The sequence below is a fragment of the Engystomops pustulosus genome, chromosome 9, assembly GCF_040894005.1.
Source record: "Engystomops pustulosus chromosome 9, aEngPut4.maternal, whole genome shotgun sequence".
NCBI classification, from domain to species: domain Eukaryota; kingdom Metazoa; phylum Chordata; class Amphibia; order Anura; family Leptodactylidae; genus Engystomops; species Engystomops pustulosus.
Window position 1 is genome coordinate 103,983,086 of NC_092419.1, and position 15,899 is coordinate 103,998,984.

General features: G+C 44.1%; 1 protein-coding gene across 1 annotated transcript in view; it reads right to left on the bottom strand.

Annotated features, from left to right (window-relative positions):
- The window catches only part of LOC140077714 (leucine-rich repeat neuronal protein 1-like), a 107,848-nt gene that overhangs the window by 13,597 nt on the left and 78,352 nt on the right, over window positions 1-15,899 (bottom strand). The window lies entirely within an intron of this gene.

Below are 15,899 nucleotides of genomic sequence, written 5' to 3' on the forward strand. Positions count from 1 at the left end.
CCACTAGGAGGAGATCACTACATACAGATTATACACCACCACTAGTGGGAGCTCACTACATACAGATTATACACCACCACTAGGAGGAGGTCACTACATACAGATTATACACCAAAACTAGGAGGAGCTCACTACATACAGATTATACACCACCACTAGGAGGAGATCACTACATACAGATTATACACCACAACTAGGGGGAGAACACTACATACAGATTATACATCCACCAGTAGGAGGTGCTCACTACTTAAAGATTATACACCACCACTAGGGGGAGATCACCACATACAGATTATACATCACCACTAGGAGGAGATCACTACATACAGATTATTAAGCCACCACTAGGTGGAGCTCACTATATGCAGATTATACAGCCACTACTAGGAGGAGATCACTACATACAGATTATAAAGCCACCACTAGGGGGAGCTCACTACATACAGATTTTACAGCCAAGACTAGCGGGAGATCACTACATACAGATTATACAATCACCAGAAGGGGGAGCTCACTATTTACAGATTATACACCACCACTAGGAGGAGATCACTACATACAGATTATACACCACCACTAGGGGGAGCTCATTACATACAGATTATATACCACTACTAGGGGGATCTCACTATATACAGATTATACACCACCACTAGGGGGAGGTCACTACATACATATTATACCGGCACCACTCAGGGGAGCTCACTAGATACCGATTATATAGCCAGCACTAGGGTGAGCTCACTACATACAGATTATACTCCACCACTAGGGGGAGCTCAGTACATACAGATAAAACACCACCACTAGGGGGAGAGTACTACATACAGATTATACACCACCACTAGGAGGAGATCACTACATATAGATTATACAGTCACCACTAGGGGGAGATCACTACATACAGATTATACAGCCACCACTAAGAGGAGATCACTACATATAGATTATACAGCCACCACTTGGGGGAGATCACTTCATACAGATTATACAACACCACTAGGGGGAGCTCACTACATACAGAGTATACACCACCACTAGGGGGAGCTCACTACATTCAGATTATACAACACCACTAGGGGGAGCTCATTACATACAGATTATACATCACCACTAGGGGGAGCTCAATACATACATATTATACAGCCACCACTAAGGGGAGCTAACCACATACAGATTATACAGCCACCACCAGGGGGAGCTCACTACATACAGATTATACAACACCACTAGGGGGAGCTCACTACACACAGATTATACACCACCACTAGGGGGAGCTCACTACATACATATTATACAGCCACCACTAGGGGGAGGTCACTACATACATGTTATACAGGCACCACTAGGGGGAGCTCAATACATACAGATTATACAGCCTCCACTAGGAGGAGATCACTACATACAGATTATACGTCACCACTAGGGGGAGATCACTACATACAGATTATACAACACCACTAGCGGGAGATCATTACATACACATTATACACCACCACTAGTGGGAGCTCACTACATACAGATTATACACCACCATTAGGGGGAGGTCACTACATACAGATTATACACCACCACTAAGGGGAGATCACTACATACAGATTATACACCACCACTAGGGGGAGCTCACTACATACAGATTATACACCACCACTAGCGGGAGATCACTACATACACATTATACACCACCACTAGTGGGAGCTCACTACATACAGATTATACACCACCACTAGGGGGAGATCACTACATACAGATTATACACCACCACTAGGGGGAGCTTACTACATACAGATTATACACCACCATTAGGGGGAGGTCACTACATACAGATTATACACCACCACTAGGGGGAGATCACTACATACAGATTATACACCACCACTAGGGGGAGCTCACTACATACAGATTATACACCACCACTAGTGGGAGCTCACTACATACAGATTATACACCACCACTAGGGGGAGGTCACTACATACAGATTATACACCACCACTAGGAGGAGGTCATACAGATTATACACCACCACTAGGGGGAGAGCACTACATACAGATTATACACCACCACTAGGGGGAGCTCACTACATACAGATTATACAACACCACTAGGGGGAGCTCATTACATACAGATTATACATCACCACTAGGGGGAGCTCAATACATACATATTATACAGACACCACTAGGAGGAGATCATTACATATAGATTATACAGTCACCACTAGGGGGAGATCACTACATACAGATTATACAGCCACCACTAGGGGGAGCTCACTACATACAGAGTATACACCACCACTAGGGGGAGCTCACTACATACAGATTATACAACACCACTAGGGGGAGCTCATTACATACAGATTATACATCAACACTAGGGGGAGCTCAATACATACAGATTATACAGCCACCACTAGGAGGAGATCACTACATATAGATTATACAGTCACCACTAGGGGGAGATCACTACATACAGATTATACAGCCACCACTAGGGGGAGCTCACTACATACAGAGTATACACCACCACTAGGGGGAGCTCACTACATACAGATTATACAACACCACTAGGGGGAGCTCATTACATACAGATTATACATCACCACTAGGGGGAGCTCAATACATACATATTATACAGCCACCACTAAGGGGAGCTCACCACATACAGATTATAAAGCCACCACTAGGGGGAGCTCACTACATACAGATTATACAACACCACTAGGGAGAGCTCACTACACACAGATTATACACCACCACTAGGGGGAGGTCACTACAAACAGATTATACAACACCATTAGGGGGAGCTCACTACATACATATTATACAGCCACCACTAGGGGGAGCTCACTACATACAGATTATACAACACCACTAGGGGGAGCTCAATACATACAGATTATACAGCCTCCACTAGGAGGAGATCACTACATACAGATTATACATCACCACTATGGGGAGATCACTACATACAGATTATACAACACCACTAGCGGGAGATCACTACATACACATTATACACCACCACTAGTGGGAGCTCACTACATACAGATTATACACCACCATTAGGGGGAGGTCACTACATACAGATTATACACCACCACTAGGGGGAGATCACTACATACAGATTATACACCACCACTAGGGGGAGATCACTACATACAGATTATACACCACCACTAGGGGGAGCTCACTACTTACCGATTATACACCACCACTAGCGGGAGATCACTACATACACATTATACACCACCACTAGTGGGAGCTCACTTCATACAGATTATACACCACCATTAGGGGGAGGTCACTACATACAGATTATACACCACCACTAGGGGGAGATCACTACATACAGATTATACACCACCACTAGTGGGAGCTCACTACATACAGATTATACACCACCACTAGGAGGAGGTCATACAGATTATACACCACCACTAGGGGGAGAGCACTACATACAGATTATACACCACCACTAGGGGGAGCTCACTACATACAGATTAAATACCAACACTAGGGGGAGATCACTACATACACATTATAGACCACCACTAGGGAGAGATCACTACATACACATTATACAGTCACCACTAGGGGGAGATCACTACATACAGATTATACACCACCACTAGGGGGAGATCCCTACATAAAGATTATACACCACCACTAGGGAGAGATCACTACATACACATTATATACCACCACTAGGGGGAGATCCCTATATAAAGATTATACACCACTACTAGGGGGAGATCACTACATACACATTATACACCACCACTAGGAGGAGATCACTACATACAGATTATACACCACCACTAGTGGGAGCTCACTACATACAGATTATACACCACCACTAGGAGGAGGTCATACAGATTATACACCACCACTAGGAGGAGCTCACTACATACAGATTATGCACCACCACTAGGAGGAGATCACTACATACAGATTATACATCCACCACTAGGGGGTGCTCACTATTTAAAGATTATACACCACCACTAGGGGGAGCTCACTACATACAGATTATACATCTCCCACTAGGGGGAGCTCACTACATAGAAATTATACACCACCACTACTGGGAGCTCACCACATACAGATTATACATCACAGATTATTAAACCACCACTAGGTGGAGCTCACTATGTGCAGATTATACAGCCACCACTAGGGGGAGCTCACTACATACAGACTTTACAGCCAAGACTAGCGGGAGATCGCTACATACAGATTATACAATCACCAGTAGGGGGAGCTCACTACATACAGATTATACACCACCACTAGGGGGAGCTCATTACATACAGATTATATACCACTACTAGGGGGATCTCACTGTATACAGATTATACACCACCACTAGGGGGAGGTCACTACATACATATTATACCGGCACCACTAGGGGGAGCTCACTAGATACAGATTATATAGCCAGCACTAGGGTGAGCTCACTACATAAAGATTATACTCCACCACTAGGGGAAGCTCAGTACATACAGATTAAACACCACCACTAGGGGGAGAGCACTACATACAGATTATACACCACCACTAGAGGGAGATCACTACATACAGATTATACAGCCACCCCTAGGAGGAGATCACTACATATAGATTATACAGTCACCACTAGGGGGAGATCACTACATATAGATTATACATTTACCAATAGGGGAAGCTCACTACATATAGATTATACCGTCACCACTAGGGGGAGATCACTACATATAGATTATACAGCCACCACTAAGAGGAGATCACTACATATAGATTATACAGCCACCACTTGGGGGACACCACTTCATACAGATTGTACATCACCAATAGAGGGAGCTCACTACATACAGATTATACAACACCACTAGGGGGAGCTCATTACATACAGATTATACAGCCACCACTAAGGGGAGCTCACCACATACAGATTATACACCACCATTAGGGGGAGGTCACTACATACAGATTATACACCACCACTAGGGGGAGATCACTACATACAGATTATACACCACCACTAGGGGGAGCTCACTACATACAGATTATACACCACAACTAGGGGGAGGTCACTACATACATGTTATACAGGCACCACTAGGGGGAGCTTAATATATAAAGATTATACAGCCTCCACTAGGAGGAGATCACTACACACAGATTATACAGCCACCACTAGAAGGAGATCACTACATATAGATTATACAGCCACCACTTGGGGGAGATCACTACATACAGATTATACAGCCAACACTAAGAGGAGATCACTACATATAGATTATGCAGCCACCACTTGGGGGAGATCACTTCATACAGATTATACATCACCTATAAGGGGAGCTCAATACATACAGATTATATAGCCAGCACTAGGATGAGCTCACTACATACAGATTATACTCCACCACTAGGAGGAGCTCACTAAATACAGATTATACTCCACAACTAGGGGGAGATCACTACTGACATATTATACACCACCACTAGGAGGAGATCACTACATACAGATTATACATCTCCCACTAGGGGGAGCTCACTATATACGGATTATACACCACCACTAGGGGGAGGTCACTACATACATATTATACCGACACCACTAGGCGGAGCTCACTAGATACAGATTATATAGCCAACACTAGGGTGAGCTCACTACATACAAATTATACAACACCACTAGGGGGAGCTCAGTACATACAGATTATACAGCCACCACTAGGAGGAGATCACTACACACAGATTATACAGCCACCACTTGGAGGAGATCACTACATACAGATTATACACCACCACTAGGGGGAGCTCACTACATATAGATTATACAGTCACCACTAGGGGGAGATCACTACATACAGATTATACAGCCACCACTAAGAGGAGATCACTAAATATAGATTATATAGCCACCACTTGGGGGAGATCACTTCATACAGATTATACATCACCAATAGGGGGAGCTCACTACATACAGATTATACAACAACACTAGGGGGAGCTCATTACATACACCAATAGGGGGAGCTCACTACATACAGATTATACAACACCACTAGGGGGAGCTCATTACATACAGATTATACACCACCACTAGGGGGAGCTCATTACATGCAGATTTTACATCACCACTGGGGGGAGCTCACTACATACATATTATACAGCCACCACTAAGGGGAGCTCACCACATACAGAATATATAGCCACCACTACGGGGAGTTCACTACATACAGATTATACAACACCACTAGGGGGAGCTCACTACATACAGATTATACACCACCACTAGGGGGAGGTCACTACATACATGTTATACAGGCACCACTAGGGGGAGCTCGCTAGATACAGATTATATAGCCAGCACTAGGGTGAGCTTACGACATACAAATTATACTCCACCACTAGGGTGAGCTCACTACATACAGATTATACTCCTCCACTAGGAGAAGCTCACTACATACAGATAATTCACCACAACTAGGAGGAAATCACTACATACAGATTATACAGCCACCACTTGGAGGAGATCACTACATACAGATTATAAACCACCACTATGGGGAGCTCACTACAAACAGATTATATAGTCACCACTAGGGGGAGATTACTACTTACAGATTATACACCATCACTAGGGGGAGATCACTACATACAGATTATACACTACCACTAGGTGGAGCTCACTACATACAGGTTATACTCCACCACTGGGGGGAGATCACTACATACACATTATACACCACCACTAGTGGGAGCTCACTACATACAGTTTATACACCACCATTAGGGGGAGGTCACTACATACAGATTATACACCACCTCTGGGGGGAGAGCACTACATACAGATTATACACCACCACTAGGGGGAGCTCACTACATACAGATTATACACCACCACTAGGGGGAGATCACTACATACAGATTATACACCACCACTAGGGAGAGATCACTACATACACATTATACACCACCACTAGGGGGAGATCCCTATATAAAGATTATACTCCACCACTAGGGGGAGATCACTACATACACATTATACACCACCACTAGGAGGAGATCACTACATACAGATTATGCACCACCACTAGGAGGAGGTCATACAGATTATACACCACCACTAGGAGGAGCTCACTACATACAGATTATGCACCACCACTAGGAGGAGATCACTACATACAGATTATACATCCACCACTAGGGGGTGCTCACTATTTAAAGATTATACACCACCACTAGGGGGAGCTCACTACATACAGATTATACATCTCCCACTAGGGGGAGCTCACTACATAGAAATTATACACCACCACTACTGGGAGCTCACCACATACAGATTATACATCACAGATTATTAAGCCACCACTAGGTGGAGCTCACTATATGCAGATTATACAGCCACCACTAGGAGGAGATCACTACATACAGATTATAAAGCCACCATTAGGGGGAGCTCACTACATACAGATTATACACCACCACTAGGGGGAGCTCATTACATACAGATTATATACCACTACTAGGGGGATCTCACTATATACAGATTATACACCACCACTAGGGGGGATCACTACCTATAGATTATACATTTCCCACTAGGGGGAGGTCACTATATACAGATTATACACCACCACTAGGGGGAGGTCACTACATACATATTATACCGGCACCACTAGGGGGAGCTCACTAGATACAGATTATATAGCCAGCACTAGGGTGAGCTCACTACATAAAGATTATACTCCACCACTAGGGGAAGCTCAGTACATACAGATTAAACACCACCACTAGGGGGAGAGCACTACATACAGATTATACACCACCACTAGAGGGAGATCACTACATACAGATTATACAGCCTTCCCTAGGAGGAGATCACTACATATAGATTATACAGTCACCACTAGGGGGAGATCACTACATATAGATTATACATTTACCAATAGGGGGAGCTCACTACATATAGATTATACAGTCACCACTAGGGGGAGATCACTACATATAGATTATACAGCCACCACTTGGGGGAGACCACTTCATACAGATTGTACATCACCAATAGAGGGAGGTCACTACATACAGATTATACACCACCACTAGGGGGAGATCACTACATACAGATTATACACCACCACTAGGGGGAGCTCACTACATACAGATTATACAACACCACTAGGGGGAGCTCATTACATACAGATTATACAGCCACCACTAAGGGGAGCTCACCACATACAGATTATACACCACCATTAGGGGTAGGTCACTACATACAGATTATACACCACCACTAGGGGGAGATCACTACATACAGATTATACACCACCACTAGGGGGAGCTCACTACATACAGATTATACACCACCACTAGGGGGAGGTCACTACATACATGTTATACAGGCACCACTAGGGGGAGCTCAATATATAAAGATTATACAGCCTCCACTAGGAGGAGATCACTACACACAGATTATACAGCCACCACTAGAAGGAGATCATTACATACAGATTATACACCACCACTAGGGGGAGCTCACTACATACAGATTATAAAGTCACCACTAGGGGGAGATCACTACATACAGATTATACAGCCACCACTAGGAGTAGATCACTACATATAGATTATACAGCCACCACTTGGGGGAGATCACTACATACAGATTATACAGCCAACACTAAGAGGAGATCACTACATATAGATTATGCAGCCACCACTTGGGGGAGATCACTTCATACAGATTATACATCACCTATAAGGGGAGCTCAATACATACAGATTATATAGCCAGCACTAGGATGAGCTCACTACATACAGATTATACTCCACCACTAGGAGGAGCTCACTAAATACAGATTATACTCCACAACTAGGGGGAGATCACTACATACATATTATACACCACTACTAGGAGGAGATCACTACATACAGATTATACATCTCCCACTAGGGGGAGCTCACTATATACGGATTATACACCACCACTAGGGGGAGGTCACTACATAAATATTATACCGACACCACTAGGCGGAGCTCACTAGATACAGATTATATAGCCAACACTAGGGTGAGCTCACTACATACAGATTATACAACACCACTTCGGGGAGCTCAGTACATACAGATTATACAGCCACCACTAGGAGGAGATCACTACACAAAGATTATACAGCCACCACTTGGAGGAGATCACTACATACAGATTATACACCACCACTAGGGGGAGCTCACTACATATAGATTATACAGTCACCACTAGGGGGAGATCACTACATACAGATTATACAGCCACCACTAAGAGGAGATCACTAAATATAGATTATATAGCCACCACTTGGGGGAGATCACTTCATACAGATTATACATCACCAATAGGGGGAGCTCACTACATACAGATTATACAACAACACTAGGGGGAGCTCATTACATACACCAATAGGGGGAGCTCACTACATACAGATTATACAACACCACTAGGGGGAGCTCACTACATACAGATTATACACCACCACTAGGGGGAGCTCATTACATGCAGATTTTACATCACCACTGGGGGGAGCTCACTACATACATATTATACAGCCACCACTAAGGGGATCTCACCACATACAGAATATACAGCCACCACTAGGGGGAGTTCACTACATACAGATTATACAACACCACTAGGGGGAGCTCACTACATACAGATTATACAACACCACTAGGGGGAGGTCACTACATACATGTTATACAGGCACCACTAGGGGGAGCTCACTAGATACAGATTATATAGCCAGCACTAGGGTGAGCTTACGACATACAAATTATACTCCACCGCTAGGGTGAGCTCACTACATACAGATTATACTCCACCACTAGGAGAAGCTCACTACATACAGATTATTCACCACCAGTAGGAGGAAATCACTACGTACAGATTATACAGCCACCACTTGGAGGAGATCACTACATACAGATTATAAACCACCACTATGGGGAGCTCACTATAAACAGATTATATAGTCACCACTAGGGGGAGATTACTACTTACAGATTATACACCACCACTAGGGGGAGATCACTACATACAGATTATACACTACCACTAGGTGGAGCTCACTAATACAGATTATACAGCCACAACTAGGAGGAGATCACTACATATAGATTATACAGCCACCACTTGGGGGAGATCACTACATACAGATTATACATCACCAATAGGGGGAGCTCACTACATACAGATTATACAACACCACTAGTGGGAGCTCATTACATACAGATTATACATCACCTCTAGGGGGAGCTCACTACATACATATTATACAGCCACCACTAAGGGGAGCTCACTACATACAGATAATACACCACCACTAAGGGAAGCTCACTACATACAGATTATACAGTCACCACTAGGGGGAGATCACTACATACAGATTATACAGCCACCACTAGGAGGAGATCACTACACATAGATTATACAGCAACCACTTGGGGGAGATCACTACATACAGATTATACATTACCAATAGGGGAAGCTCACTACATACAGATTATACAACACCACTAGGGGGAGCTCATTACATACAGATTATACATCACCACTAGGGGGAGCTCACTACATACATATTATACAGCCACCATTAAGGGGAGCTCACCACATACAGATTATACAGCCATCACTAGGGGGAGCTCACTACATACAGATTATACACCACCACTAGGGGGAGCTCACCACATACAGATTATACAGCCATTACTAGGGGGAGCTCACTAAATACAGATTATGCAACACCACTAGGGGGAGCTCACTACATACATATTAAACAGCCACCACTAGGGGGAGGTCGCTACATACATGTTATACAGGCACCACTAGGCGGAACTCGCTAGATACAGATTATATAGCCAGCACTAGGGTGAGCTCACTACATACAGATTATACTCCACCACTAGGGGGAGCTCACTACATACAGATTATACACCACCACTAGGGAGAGCTCACCACATACAGATTATACAGCCACCACTAGGGGGAGCTCACTACATACAGATTATACAACACAACTAGGGGGAGCTCACTACATACATATTATACAGCCACCACTAGGGGGAAGTCACTACATACATGTTATACAGGCACCACTAGGGGGAGCTCACTAGATACAGATTATATAGCCAGCACTAGGGTGAGCTCACTACATATAGATTATACTCCACCACTACGGTGAGCTCACTACATACAGATTATACTCCACCACTAGGGGAAGCTCACCACATACAGATTATACACCACCACTAGGAGGAGATCACTACATACAGATTATACATCTCCCACTAGGGGGAGCTCACTGTATACGGATTATACACCACCACTAGGGGGAGGTCACTACATACATATTATACCGGCACCACTAGGGGGAGCTCACTAGATACAGATTATATAGCCAGCACTAGAGTGACCTCACTACATACGGATTATACACCACCACTAGGGGGAGCTCACTACATATAGATTATACAGTCACCACTAGGGGGAGATCACTATATACAGATTATACAGCCACCACTAAGAGGAGATCACTAAATATAGATTATACAGCCACCACTTGGGGGAGATCACTTCATACAGATTATACATCACCAATAGGGGAAGCTCACTACATACAGATTATACAACACCACTAGGGGGAGCTCATTACATACAGATTATACATCACCACTAGGGGGAGCTCACTACATACATATTATACAGCCACCACTAAGGGGAGCTCACCACATACAGAATATACAGCCACCACTAGGGGGAGCTCACTACATACAGATTAAACAACACCACAAGGGCGAGCTAACTACGTACATATTATACAGCCACCACTAGGGGGAGGTCACTACATACATGTTATACAGGCACCACTAGCGGGAGCTCACTAGATACAGATTATTTAGCCAGCACGAGGGTGAGTTTACTACATACAGATTATACTCCACCACTAGGGTGAGCTCACTACATACAGATTATACTCCACCACTAGGAGGAGCTCACTACATACAGATTATACACCACCACTAGGAGGAAATCACTACATACAGATTATACAGCCACCACTTGGAGGAGATCACTACATACAGATTATAAACCACCACTATGGGGAGCTCACTACAAACAGATTATACAGTCACCACTAGGGGGAGATTACTACTTACAGATTATGCTCCACCACTAGGAGGAGCTCACTACATACAGATTATACACCACCACTAGGGGGAGATCACTACATACAGATTATACACCACCACTAGGAGGAAATCACTACATACAGATTATACAGCCACCACTTGGAGGAGATCACTACATACAGATTATAAACCACCACTATGGGGAGCTCACTACAAACAGATTATACAGTCACCACTAGGGGGAGATTACTACTTACAGATTATGCTCCACCACTAGGAGGAGCTCACTACATACAGATTATACACCACCACTAGGGGGAGATCACTACATACAGATTATACACTACCACTAGGTGGAGCTCACTACATACAGGTTATACTCCACCACTAGGGGGAGATCACTACATGCAGATTATACACCACCACAAGGGGGAGCTCCCTGCATACAGATTATACACCACCACTAGGGGGAGCTCACTACATACAGATTATGCACCACCACTAGGAGGAGATCAATACATACAGATTATAAACCACCACTATAGGGAGCCCACTACATAAGGATTATACACCACCACTAGGAGTAGATCACTACATAAAGATTATACACCAGTCCTAGGAGGAGCAGACTACATACACATTATACACCACCACTAGGGGAAGCTCACTACATACACATTATACAGTCACCACTAGGGGGAGATCACTACATACAGATTATACAGCCACCACTAGGGGGAGCTCACTACATACAGATAATACACTACCAATAGGAGGAGCTCACTACATACAGATTATACACCACCACTACGGGGAGCTCACTACATACAGATTATACACCACCACTAGGGGAAGCTCAATACATACACATTATACAGTCACCACTAGGGGGAGATCACTAGATACAGATTATACAGCCACCACTAGGAGGAGATCACTACATATAGATTATACAGCCACCACTTGGGGGAGATCACTACATACAGATTATACATCACCAATAGGGGGAGCTCACTACATACAGATTATACAACACCACTAGGGGGAGCTCACGACATACAGATTATACAACCACCACTAGGAGGAGATCACTTCATATAGATTATATACTACCACTAGGGAGAGCTCACTACATACAGATTATATACCACAACAAGGGGGAGGTCACTACATTCATATTATACAGTCACCACTAGGGGGAGGTCACTACACACATATTATACAGGCATCACTAGGGGGTGCTCTCTAGATACAGATTATATAGCCAGCACTAGGGGGAGCTCACTACATACAGATTATACAGCCACCACTTGGAGGAGATCACTACATACAGAATATGCAGTCACCACTAGGGGGAGATTACTACATACAGATTATACACCGCCACTAGGAGGAGATCACTACATACAGATTATACACCACCACTAGGAGGAGCTCACTACATACAGATTACAGACTACCACTAGGTGGAGCTCACTACATACAGGTTATACTCCACCACTAGGGGGAGGTCACTACATACAGATTATACACCGCCACTAGGGGGAGCTCTCTGCATACAGGTTATACACCACCACTAGGGGGACCTAACTACATATAGATTATTCACCGCCACTAGGAGGAGCTCACTACATACAGATTATACAGCCACCACTAGGGGGAGGTCACTACATACATGTTATACAGGCACCACTAGGGTGAGCTCACTACATACAGATTATACACCACCACTAGGGGGAGCTCACTACATATAGATTATACACCACCACTAGGGGGAGATACCTACATACAGATTATACAGCCACCACTAGGAGGAGCTCACTACATATTATACACCACCACTATGGGGAGCTCACTACATACAGATTATACAGTCACCACTAGGGTGAGCTCACTATATACAGATTATACAGTCACCACTAGGGGGGAGCTCACTACATACAGATTATACACCACCACTAGGAGGAGATCACTACATACAGATTATACTCCACCACTAGGGGGGAGCTCACTACATACAGATTATACACCACCACTTGGGGGAGATCACTACATACAGGTTATACTCCACCACTAGGGGGAGATCACTACTTACAGATTACACACTACCACTAGGTGGAGCTCACTACATACAGGTTATACTCCACCACTAGGGGGAGATCACTACATACAGATTATACACCACCACAAGGGGGAGCTCCCTGCATACAGATTATACACCACCACTAGGGGGAGCTCACGACATACAGATTATACACCCACCACTAGGGGGAACTCACTACATACAGATTATAAACCACCACTATAGGAAGCTCACTACATAAGGATTATACACCACCACTAGGAGTAGATCTCTATATAAAGATTATACACCAGCCCTCGGAGGAGCTGACTACATACACATTATACACCACCACTAGGGGGAGCTCACTACATGCAGATTATACACCACCACTAGGGGGAGCTCACTACATACTGATTATACACCACCACTAGGGGGAGATCACTACATACAGAATATACACCACCATTAGGGGGAGCTCACTACATACAGATTATACACCACCTCTAGGGGGAGATCAATACATACATATTATACACCACCACTAGGAGAAGATCACTACATGCAGATTATACACCACCACTAGGGGGAGCTCACTACATACAGATTATACACCACCACTAGGGGGAGATCACTACATACAGAATATACACCACCTCTAGGGGGAGCTCACTACATACAGATAATACACTACCACTAGGAGGACCTCACTACATACAGATTATACACCACCACTAGGGGAAGCTCACTACATACAGATTATACACCACCACTAGGGGAAGCTCACTACATACAGATTATACACCACCACTAGGGGGAGCTCACTACATACAGATTATACAACACCACTAGGGGGAGCTCACGACATACAGATTATACAACCACCACTAGGAGGAGATCACTTCATATGGATTATATACTACCACTAGGGAGAGGTCACTACATTCATATTATACAGTCACCACTAGGGGGAGGTCACTACACACATATTATACAGGCATCACTAGGGGGTGCTCTCTAGATACAGATTATATGGCCAGCACTAGGGGGAGCTCACTACATACAGATTATACAGCCACCACTTGGAGGAGACCACTACATACAGAATATGAAGTCACCACTAGGGGGAGATTACTACATACAGATTATACACCGCCACTAGGAGGAGATCACTACATACAGATTATACACCACCACTAGGAGGAGCTCACTACATACAGATTACAGACTACCACTAGGTGGAGCTCACTACATACAGGTTATACTCCACCACTAGGGGGAGGTCACTACATACAGATTATACACCGCCACTAGGGGGAGCTCTCTGCATACAGGTTATACACCACCACTAGGGGGAGCTAACTACATATAGATTATTCACCGCCACTAGGAGGAGCTCACTACATACAGATTATACAGCCACCACTAGGGGGAGGTCACTACATACATGTTATACAGGCACCACTAGGGTGAGCTCACTACATACAGATTATACACCACCACTAGGGGGAGCTCACTACATATAGATTATACACCACCACTAGGGGGAGATCACTACATACAGATTATACAGCCACCACTAGGAGGAGCTCACTACATATTATACACCACCACTATGGGGAGCTCACTACATACAGATTATACAGTCACCACTAGGGTGAGCTCACTATATACAGATTATA